The sequence below is a fragment of the Atractosteus spatula genome, chromosome 13 (genome assembly GCF_055471065.1).
Source record: "Atractosteus spatula isolate fAtrSpa1 chromosome 13, fAtrSpa1.hap1, whole genome shotgun sequence".
Taxonomy (NCBI): domain Eukaryota; kingdom Metazoa; phylum Chordata; class Actinopteri; order Semionotiformes; family Lepisosteidae; genus Atractosteus; species Atractosteus spatula.
In genome coordinates, this window is record NC_142718.1 from 2731425 (window position 1) to 2743359 (window position 11935).

Consider the following 11935-nt stretch of genomic DNA (forward strand, 5'->3'; position numbering starts at 1 on the left):
GAATGTAAATCGCTTTTTCATTAATCACTTGTTTAATTGGCTGATGCTTTTATCCCCAGGTCACTTCGTATTTGCACCCATTTTGCTGGAGCTGCCTTGGCCAGGTGCCTTGCTCAAGAGTAGAGCAACAGCATCTCACCCGGCACTTGAACCCACCACCTTCCGAATTTACTCCTTGTTTTCTACAGGAAGATGCCCAAGGGAACTACAGCTGGCACACGCCTACGGTACGACACTCTGCACCACACAGATGGGGGCTCCCAGCTCCCCACTACACAGGCTACCCTACGGAAAGCATGGCCGATCAGTGCACGAGCTGAGAGAGGCTCGTTATTAAAAACGAAGGGATTCATCTCACTTTCCGTTGAGCATACACAAGCCGCCTAAACTTTGAATTACAAGTATGCCCATCCATTTTCTAACTGCTCCATCCAGTACAGGGTCATGGGGGGGATCAAGGGGTGCAAGGTGGGGTACGCCCTGCCAAACGGGGTACACCAGAACACCAGTCCATCGCAGGGCAGACACACACTCACAACAGGGCCAGTCTTCCCAGAAGCCAATTAACCCAGCAGCATCTCTTTGGACTGGGGGAGGAAACCAGAGCACCCAGAGGAGGGGGGGGGGGGGGGGGGGGGACATGCAGACTCCACACAGACAGCACCCCAGGAATTGAACCCAGGGCCCCAGCGCTGCAAGTCAGCAATGCTGACCACTGCGCCACCAGGCCACCCACAACACTACTTCGATACAGTAGGCAACTACACAACTGCCAGGGTTAAGTCAAAGCAAAAGTGTAATTTCTTATTAAAGTCAAAATCCAAAGTGAATTACATTGTAACTATCCATTATATCACTGTAACACTAAATACTTTTGCATTGCCTATACTTGATTATAATCACTATGTAAAGACCCTGTAGGCTACATACAGGAATAACACCCCTAGAAAAAATAGCCTTTTATGAATTGTCGCTCAGTCTGTCTCAGCTGGACAGGTGAATTTACGCAGGATGCACGTGTTGGAGCTGAGCAACCAGCACGAGGTAGAAGTAATGGGAAGATCTCGGGATTCCTGCCAAGCAAGATCTGGGGGCACACGGAAGACAATAAGCTCACATCATGGGTCATCAGAGCATGGTCGTACACGAAAGACTGTAATAAACAGACACTGTAGTTGTAGCACATCATACCACACTATTTGTTCTACACTATGTACTGTGGTTTACCTACTTTTCACTGTGCTGCTTGACCTGGGATGATTTTACATTACACAGAGTGTGTCGTGATTGTATGCATTGATTTGCATAAGGCGCCGCCATGGAAGACAATCTGCGTGCTGTTGGATAGGAGGCACTGCTGTCCAATTACAAAATTCTGTCACATTCAGCACATGATTACTTCTAGGAGGCCCTGCTATCAGTCATCCCCCCGGTCTGACACCACCAGCACATATTAGGTCTTACTTCCAGGAAGGCTGCTGTGTACAGCTGCAGATAAGGCCTTCTAATCTGAAATGCCCCTCTGTAGAAACGGAAGTGATTAGGATTAAAGAGCCATCCAGCTAAATCAAGCAGGAGCTGCAGAGAAAGATGGCTCCTTGATTCTCTCTCTCTCTCTCACACACACACTCACACACACACCGTCAGGCTTCGCACCCGAGCGCGGTTACAGGCATATCAGTCCTCTACAAGTGCGGCTCTGGAAACAAAGTCCTCTTCGTTAAGGACAGACAGGCTGCGCTGGGTCTCCAGGGGGGGCTCCTCTCATGTACCGCACGCCAGCACATGAACTCGTGAGGGATAACACAGGAAGCCTGGAGAATACTGGGAAAAATCCTACCCCGGGACCTTAAACAGGGATCACAAATCCTGTCCCGGATCCCCACACACCTGCTGGTTTCTCTTCCAACTCGTTGACTGTTCTCAGCTCTAAAACATGTCGCCGGTTTCCCTTTGACCGGTGCATTTCCTAAGTCACGTAAACTCCCCAACGTCTGAGCAGAAAGGGAAGCTTTCAATTATCCCGATCCAGTGGCTCGTTAGTTCAATTAAGGCTTTCGATAAGTGCTGAAATACCCGCAGGTGTCCAGTCCTGGGGGTCCAGGCCTGTTTCCAGTCCAGGGGCTCGGGACACACGCTCCTGAGCTCTCAGTCCTAGAATCGAACCCCCAGCCGGCCTGATCACAGGGCTAATCTGAGCTCTTCAATTGTTTTCAGCTCCTGAATGTGCCGGAGGCAGCCGTTTAAGTTGTGGTTTCAGGTCAGTAGGTGTAACGTGAAATCTCCAACTCTTGAATGGAAATAAAAAGGGTCCAATTAAGCAATTTGCCAGTTCAATCAATTGGGTAAAGAGCTCAGCTGGAATGAGAACCAGCAGGGGTGGAGAACCACTTCTATAATACATTTAATAAACCATGATGATTTAATAGGCCTATTAATTATACACTATGGCCTTAGTATATGATGAATAGGCTAATGTATATATTTAATAGGCCATGGCATATAATTAATAGGCTAATGTATATAATTAGTAAGTCATGGTATATAATTAATAGGCCAGGGTATATGACTAATTGACCATAGTATTAATCAGTAAGTCATGGCTTACACTACAAGAAATTTGATAGTATTTGGTTAAAACAACAGTGTCATACTAGCAACGTCAGTGTAATAAACATACCATCCAGTGTTAATTCAGTGGTAGCAGAATCCAAAGTAAACAATGAAAACCAAAAACAGCCCTCAGAACGTAAATTTCCATGAGCCACAACTGTCCACCCCTTTCACCCCAACACCATCTCTGCTCCCCAGGCCATCCAGTAAAGCTCCTCCAGTCTACAGGCTGACCGTTTCCTCAGACAAACCAGTAATCTCACACCACTGACCCACTGCTCTCCACAGCCTTCCTGTCCACAGCCTCCGTCATCTCACACCACTGACCACCTGCTCTCCACAGCCTTCCTGTCCACAGCCTCCGTCATCTCGCACCACTGACCACCTGCCCTCCACAGCCTTCCTGTCCACACCGTCCTTAACTGTCCACAGCCTCCGTCATCTCACACCACTGACCACCTGCCCTCCACAGCCTTCCTGTCCACAGCCTCCATCATCTCACACCACTGACCACCTGCTCTTCACAGCCTTCCTGTCCACACCGTCCTTAACTGTCCACAGCCTCCATCATCTCACACCACTGACCACCTGCTCTCCACAGCCTTCCTGTCCACACCATCCTTAACTGTCCACAGCCTCCGTCATCTCACACCACTGACCACCTGCCCTCCACAGCCTTCCTGTCCACACCGTCCTTAACTGTCCACAGCCTCCGTCATCTCACACCACTGACCACCTGCCCTCCACAGCCTTCCTCTCCACACCGTCCTTAACTGTCCACAGCCTCCGTCATCTCACACCACTGACCACCTGCCTCCCTCGGTACTCCAGACACTTTGTTCACCTACCGCTACTCCGGGCGCTGAGGACGGCCGGCTTGCTCTTGCATTCACTTGAACTGAACCACATAAAAGGGGCCTACTAGCGCAGGAAATTTCCAAATCTCTGCCTGAAGGAGAGCTTGTTGTAAAAGAAAAATTAGCCATACTTGACTATTACTGGTAAACATGTCTAGCCATTCATTATTATTATTATTATTATTATTATTATTATTATTATTACTACTTGGGGAGAAGTCAAGTGCTAAGCTCCAGCATTCTCCGCAGTAGTCTGCTGTCTGAAATGACTGCGCGCTGTATCTGCAGCAGACAGGACGTGCGAGAGGGGAGACGGGCTTCGCTGCTTCCGGGCCCGCGGCTGGACGGACGGACGGCAGGCTGCACGCGACAGGAAGCGCAGCTCCGGAGCCTCGCGGGTTCGGATGGCCGCCCGGGCCGGCACGTGTGCCGTGACGGGGCTTGAAAACGCCGCTGTGTCCTCGCGAGTCCACGCGTGTGTAACCAAAAACAAACAAACAAACAAACCCCACAGCGCCCGGTGTCGCTTCGGATTGAGCGCCGCCAACAGTTTGTTTGGAAACGGGCAGTAAATCCAGGTTCGAGGCGGGTTCAGCCTGCGGCACCTTTGACGAGTAGTACGGTACCGTTCTTGTTGGGAGTTCACGTGTTGATCATATGTCGCATTTCGACGCCTTGTCACCAGTAACCTCTACTCAAACCGCTCCTACCGCAGAGGGTTTGCTCCGGGTCGACGCCAGCTCGGCAGAAACACCCTGACGCGTCTCGCCCCCAGCCCAGGCGCTCGTCTTCAAACGACCCCCGACCAGCCAGGCCAGCAAAACACCCGGGTCGAGCGAGGGGGCACGGGGAGCTGTGAACCCCGGGAGGCGTCAGTCGAAGCCCTCGCCTCCGGCACGGTTCCAGCTCCCACCGCCAGCAGAGCCGCGCGAGGCCCGAATTTCTCCTTCACACGGCGTGTCACACGCGTGGCCCCCCGAGGCGCTACAGTCGGGGCAAGTCACGGCAAGCAGCCAGAAAATAAAAACAGAAATAAAAATCGTCGGCTGATTTGCATGGAGAGTCTTAGGACCTACATGACGCGTTGGGTAGCAAAGGGCCGGAAGCTAAATGTCTAGTCAAGAGATAAAAGTCATTAAAAGTCATAACGAGCGAGACCTCACTGCCTTTAAGAATTAAGGGAGGGTTTCTCCTAGTCCCTGTCGCGAGGAAACGGGGGTCTTGTCAACCTCGCACCGGCATCCGAGGTCTCGCGCTAGAGCTCTCTCGAGCTCGGATCGCCTGGCTCTGCGCGCGAGGGACCGGGGCCACACAGCTGCGCTCTTCCGAGATCCAGATGCTCCAGCGGCGACTCCAGGATCGTGGATAAGATCAACAGAAAGTGTAGTATTACGGAATGTGTTTCGGCGGGGTCGTAAGTTCACTGGACAGTGGCAATAGGCATATGTAATTACACATTGCGTATATATTTTAGACTTAAATTCATGGCATTCATACTGTATGGCGCTTTTCATCTTTAAGGATCCCGAAGCGCTGTGCAAGTGCCATATAAAAACCTGGATAAGAATACAGAGAAGAGAATACAGTGGCTGTTGTTTTTTTTTACGCAGTAGAGCAACACCCCGAGACTGTCTCCACCTGGGAGAGCGCCTGTCAGGGTCAGCACCCGGGGCAGAGCTATATAACACAGCTCGTGTGCACTCAAACCAAGAGAATCTGTGGCGTACTATTACTTACTGCCTCTTGTAGCGCACACACACACACACACGCGTGTGTACCTGAGAATTAACTTTAAGACGAACATAAAAACCACAAAGCACCGAAGGGGCTCCTAATTGTACCCGACAGCGGACTGCTCCGCTTGACGCGCCTTAAAGAACCGCACGCCACGCGCGTCTCACGAGTTCTAACGATGTCGCGGTTATCGATCTTTGTCGCCAACTTTGCAGCCCTCGTCGTGCAAAATGCGCGCACAGGAAAAGTCGCTTCGCCCGCCGTGATCAACGGGCTCGTGCCACACGGCCGCTCCTCGCCCCCGGCTGGCCGCGCGCGAGGGTCTTCGGGGGCCGCTACCCGCTGAAGCCCCGCATTCGGCGTCAGAAGGGGCCGAGGGCTTCAGTTCCCGGGCTCTCAGAGAGTCAGAGAGGGAGCCCCAGTCACTCTGAAATGAACCCCTGATACAGCCGCCTGTGCCTACACCGCCTCAACAGCCAGGCTAAGTTGACGTCTTACTGGGGGGGGGGGGAGGAGGAGGAGGAGAGGGGGGGAGGTTATTTAACAATACAATAATAACAATTGCCACCGTGATTAAACTTGCATGAGTGTGCGTCTTGAGGTGCATTGAGGTTGTTGGTGTTTTTTTTTTTTTGCCCTCTTAAGTCGTTAAATATTTGAAGAGAAAGATGCGGTGCGGCTGTAGGCAATTCTCAGAGAGAGAGAGAGAGAGCGACACATCGCGAAGAAACACGCCAAGTGTGGAGATGGTGCGCGGAAAAAAAAACACACACACACACACAAAAAACCAGCAGTCGCAACTTCGGACGGATCACCGCGAGCCTTACCTTGCCAGACATCCGAGAGGGGTGCGTCGCGTGGCGCTCAGCCGAAGACCCCCCCCTCCAAAAAAAAAAACCAAAAAAAAACCCGGTCTTTCTTTCTCAGGAGGAGGAGGGAGTGGAGAGGGGAGGGGGGTAAAAAAACAATCCCCCCCCCCAAAAAAAAACAACAAAAAAGCAGAAGGAGGCGAGCGGTATCCAACAAGTCACGCAGTCCGGGCGACCTCCAGCGGAGGCATGTCGGAGCCGGGGCGGCGCGGGCTGTCTCAGCTCCGCGAGCCGGAGCAGCGCGGTAGCCTTGGTAACTCCGCCTCAGCCGACTGTGCTCGCGGAAGCGACTCCGGCGGCTCCGGAATCCGCATTTCCATTCCACGTGCCTCCCCGCGATCCGAATGTTGTGTGTGTGTGTGTGTGTTTGAGTGAAACACAACAGCAGCCACCACCACCACCAACAACAAAAAAGAAATTATCCCAGGCTTGTTCAGAAACCCGCGTCCGTCGGCAAGTTACTGCGAATAACACCCCCCCCCCAGCGCGCACACACACACACAAAAAAATCCACACAAAACAGAGGCACCAGTGTTACACAGTAGCTCAATTCCGAGAGGCATCCGTAACCCCCATGAGGAGGGTGGGGGGGGAAACCAATTTGATCAGACTCGGAGGTGTTTCAAAGCGGTACGAGGAATCAGTTTCTGGAGGCGAGGTGCTGCCTGTGTCCGTGTAGCGACTCTTTATTCCTTGTGTGCGGGGGAAAAAAAAAATATCCTCGGATAATTGGGGTAAAAAGTCCAGGAGCGACGCGGCGTTCGGTAGCGATTCAATCTTCCTTTTAACTTTTTGTTTCTGTCTTCTGTCTCAGCGCTTTGTTTCCTCGCAGCCCCCACCGCCCAGGCACGCACAGAAACGAGAGATTTCTGCCACTTCCCCGCAGCACAGCGGCCAAAAATACCAGCGACGGCGCTACATCTTCACCGCGGAGCCAAGTGCGGGACGCGCTCGGCTGTTCCCTCCGCCTGTCGGGGCGTGAAGACGGCCCTCACCGTCCAGATCCACTCGGCGTTTGTCAGAGGGCGGGTCGCGGAAGAGTCCCGTTTGTCGCCTATGGCATCGCGGTCCTTTTTTGGAGAAGCCGACAGAGGGGAAACTATCTCGTCCTCTTGCCACAGCCTACCTGAGAAACGCTCATGTTTGTTTTTTTCTCTGTCGTCGTCTTCTTCTTCTTCTTCTTCTTCTTCTTCTTCAAATCGCTGCACAAGCCGCCGCTGACTTCGCTTTTAAGCGCCAACTTCGTCTCCTGTTCCCCCCCACCAGCGGCACCAGCGGCACCAGTACCTCAGCGCCGGATCGGACGGCGGAGCGGCTTCATCTCGAGCGCCACGGGCCACGCGCCCGGCACACGGCGCACGGACCCGGGCTCGGACACGCACGCGGGCGCCACAGCCGCTTGGACTGGAAGAGTCTCCGCCGGCGTCTCGCGCTCGCCCACCGGCACGCGCCAGAAGATCTCGGCAGCGGCGGCAGCGGCAGCAGCAGCAGCAGCGGAGCGCCTGTCCCTCCGCAGATGATGCCGAAGAGAAGTCCTACAGTGTTCTTTTGGTTGGTTTTGTTTCGGTTAAGCCTTCTTGCACAGGAGGAATGAAACACCCAGCCCCGTCTTCTCGCGTTCTCCTGCAAGCTCTCCCTCTCTCGGTGCCGCGATGCTAGGGGGGGGTGGGGGGGTTCAAGGGAGAAGCACCCGCGCTGTTGTCGTCGCTCGGGAGAGGGGCGGCGAGGCGTGGAGGCGACCGGGGCTGTGGTGGGTGTGGGTGTGGGTGCGCGTGTGTGTGTGTGTGTGGCGGTGGTGTTGGGGAGGGTGGCATCACTCACTCGTGAAACGGCGCCGACACGGGAAGAGCGCTCAAACCCGCATGTCAAGGCATTCTGGCGCAGAAAACACAGGGAGACGGAACAAAAACAAAACTACAAATACACGCCGGCTTGTTGGGGCTTTTTTTTATTGCACCGCGCATTCAGTTCGCGTCTGATCCCAAAACAGAGAGTAAGATCAGAATGAGGAACCGCAGAACAGACTCCCTCTCCGGAGCTACAGTCCGAACTGGACGGGCCGAGTCTGAAATTCCGCTACGAATCGCATCGGACCCTGCGATCGAATCGCGCGGCGGCCCGTCCACGCCCATCCCGCCGTGTCCCGTGTCCACACCAACTCTCCACACAGTTAGGTGATTATTTTACCCTGTAAAAATAAATCATGACAACAACAACCACAAACAAACAAACAAACAAACAAAAGCAACACGTTTTGAACACAAAGATGCCGCGCCGAGCCAGTCGCGTGCAGGAACAACGCGGAGCAGCCAGCGCGAGGATGTCCACGCGCCGCCCAGCCTTCTCGGGCTCGGGGAGCCCCTCCACTCGTTCCTGCTTCGTGAGCGCGGGGGGCGCATGACATCACCGAGGTCCCGTCACTGGAACGCCCCCCACCTGCGCCCGATTCTCCCGAGGCGCCTCCAGCAGTCCTTTCTGAAAAGCTGCGAGCAAGCTGTTGAATTGGAACCATGTGGTAAAACACCGAAATGAAGGGCTTTCGTTTTGTTAGGGGTGTCCCGTCATAAGAACAATTCTGTCAACTGTAGCTGCTATTCTGTACCCCCTTTGAAAACCAGGCGGATTGGGTGACTTTTTTTTTTTAATCAAAACGTGTTTAACTTCGGCACACACGCGTGTACATTTAGCGCAGTTCATCCGCCCTCCCCCGTGTTAAACGTCGTTCGTTTGGCCTCTTGCTTCTGCCGTCTGCGGCTCCAGGTCTCGCACACGTACACGGTTACGGCGCGGTTTACGCGACCTGTTGTTCCTGCGTGGTGCGTGGACCGCCGCTCGTGGCCACGGCAACTTAAACCGGAAGGACGGCATTACACACGGCTTTCAAGACCAGTGCGTGCTCCAACACAGTAACAAGACAACCCCCCCCCCCTTCTCTCTCGCACACGCATTCAAAGACAAGCATCCGCGTTATCACTCGCTGGAAACACTGCCCTCGACACTTGCTCCAGTTTCACGAGTTTGTGTTGTTTTTTTTTTTTTAAGATCTATCCGCGTGCTCACGTGAAGACGCAGACTTAGCCACGCGCGATCGCCAGCCCCGGCCCCGAGCCGCCGGAGACGAGTAGATAGCGCGGCGTTAAGCGAGTCGAAACGACTGCCGCCGGGAAGAGATTCGATCTCCCGTTCGGACTGTGCGCGTTTTTAACTGAGCGTCCCGGGCTTTGCAGACATGCCATTTGGTGGAATTGTGACAGCACAGCCAGGCACCATCCCTCTGCCTTGTCAGACTGGAGTTTCTGTGTTGCCTTTCTATCAGGCAGATGGATCGGATCAGCTCGGGCCGCTGCGGAGCGTTTCGAGCAGAGAGCCGGAGCGGCCTCGCAGCGGTCTCTGCTGGGAAAAGATCTCATCGTGCCTTCGTGTCGGTCATCGGCTCGCCCGAACGATGAACCTCCCGTCGCGCTCCCTCCCCCTTGTCACGGGCTGAAATTTTGAAATCTCGTGCCTCCCTCAGGCAGGAGGTCACAGCACCCTCCCCTCCCCTCCCCGCCCGCCCTCCAGGGGGCGCAATCCCCCACAGAGCACAGCTCTGACTCTTGAGGCATGGTGGCGCCGCTGGGGGAAAGAGTCGTCTTGCCAACAATGACGAGCCACGGGCGGATGAAGTCAGGTCTCGGCGCGTGCGCGGCATAGTCAGGTGTAAAACAGCGTTTTCTTAAGCGCGGTATCCTCCGTGCTTTCTGTAAATCGCATCGCATTTGTATTTCTCGCAATCTCTTGTGAACTACCTCGCATAAAGAGGTCAGACGAAAGAATACAGATCCACCTACTACCAGGTAGAAATGAACAGGGAAAACATCCTACGCAATAAACCTGGTCCCACCCATCCGTTTTCGAACCACTTCGTCCAATTCATGGTCGTGGGGGAGCTGGAGTCTCTCCCAGCATGCAAGAGGGCCCAAGGCAGGCTACACCCCGGACAGGACACCAGTCCATCACAGGGCACACACTCACACAGTCGCACCAGGGCTGAATTCCCCAAAAGCCAGTTAATCCACCGGCACGTCTTTGGACTGTGGGCTGAAACCCACGCCAACATGGGGGGGAGAAACACGCAAACTCCACGCAGATCGCACCCCAGGTCCGCAACCGAACCCGTGCCGGCACGTAGGTTAACAATATCATTTTGAGGCCCACAGCCCCGTCAAATTACTGTCTGAACGAGACACAGAACTGTCAGGTTTTCCCACACTTCCATTTGTTTTGTTTCCCCTTATGAGCATAAGACGTGCTGCATGTCTGCGCCAGGCCATGCGCGGTCGGGCTAAAGCAGGACACGGGGTGTTTGTGCTTGCTCTCTTTGTGCTCGGTGTCGTGTCCTTGGTGCGCTTCGGCATTGGAGTGGCGGCGTCGATCGACTCTCCCCTGCACGTGCATCGGAGCCGCGCAATGTGGGGGGGGGGAGGGGAGAGGGAGCGGGCGCTCATGAAACATTTACCGCCGCGCGCTGTGTTTACAGCTGTTCTTTTATGTCCGAAACAATACAGGACAACCAGGCTACAACGGCCCGCATTAATGTTTCAGGATGCTAATTGGGACGGTCCCTGCAGGCTCCCCTTTGAATCCTGCAACATCAGAGGGCTGCGCACACATCCACCAAGAACGACATGAAACGTCCGGCGGACTTCAGTCAGGTGAGAGCTACGCTCTCGGTGCCGTCCGGCCTCGTCGCCATCCTCCCGTGCTTCATCAAAAAGATCCGAAACTCAGCCCCCGGCCGCCAGAATCCAGGGAAATAGCGCCTGGGGTGTTACGGAGACGTCTGTGTGGAGGAACAATATATACGTCCCATCTGTAGCAGGTGAAAGGACTTAAAAAGGCGGAAATTATGTTAGGATGTTGTGAAAAACCTGGAAACGGGAAAGCTTTATTAAGGTTATTCCAGGCGTGGGTGAGACTTGGCGATCCTGGTGGGATGAAGAGCGCTGTATACCCTGAAGGGATACATGTATGTATAATGTATGTATCATTCTGGACTTGAACAGATGTGTTACACACACGGGTCAAGGAAGACCTTTCAGTTTTGAAGACTACGAGGAGGGGTTGTTATAGGACCTCTAAGGGTGTCTTATTAAGAATAAAACAAGGTCTGAAATGTTTCCTAACTCGATTCACAGCCCTGCATATAGCAGCCTGTGTGATTCCCAGCGGCTATAATAACCGCTTCGAATCATACAGTCCGCAATCACTTCTGCGGTAAAAGAGCTCAAAATGAATAAGACGGCGTCAGGTCTCAGACGTTTCGTTTGACGGCTATGCGACCTCCTCATCGGAGAAAGGGGTGAGAAAAAACACTCCTATTTGGCTGCTCGGGTCAGCCGCCAAACCTGCGGTTTTACCGCTGTGGGTTACCGGATCCGACGACTTGATCTCCTGCACCTCCGGCATATGCGCGCCCCTGTACACGCGTGCTCCTGCCGCGTCCCGCGATCCACCTGCACAGGTGCGTGCCACAGGCGGGTACTGTATCTGAAACCACGCCCATCTCCACGAGGGGAACTTACAGTTTACCCCCAGCCAGAACCCGATGGTCTGTCCGACGGAGTCCGGCTGGAAATGGGCCCAGGCAGCGGCCAGATTGCTGCCTATTGAACCCTGGGTACCCCCGGGCCGTTTCACCCTGCAGCAGCGCTGGGGGAGCGTATCGCAGCATCTCTGCACGATGAGCGGAGCCGATATCCAAATGCCCGTTGAAACATATTCAATCATTCCGGATAGGAAAGTCCTTCCCATTTACAAAATGCGTCAGCTCACTTCAGTACGGTGGTCAGTATTGCTGCCTGTCGGCGCTGGGGCCCTGGG

At 54.1% G+C, this 11935-nt stretch overlaps 1 long non-coding RNA gene across 1 annotated transcript; it reads left to right on the forward strand.

Annotated features, from left to right (window-relative positions):
* The first annotated feature begins 7339 nt into the window (after positions 1–7339).
* LOC148821632 (uncharacterized) lies at positions 7340–11228 on the forward strand. Its single transcript, XR_016093885.1, has 2 exons — positions 7340–7624; positions 10658–11228. It is a non-coding gene; the product is annotated as an uncharacterized LOC148821632 (long non-coding RNA).
* The last annotated feature ends 707 nt before the right edge of the window (positions 11229–11935 follow it).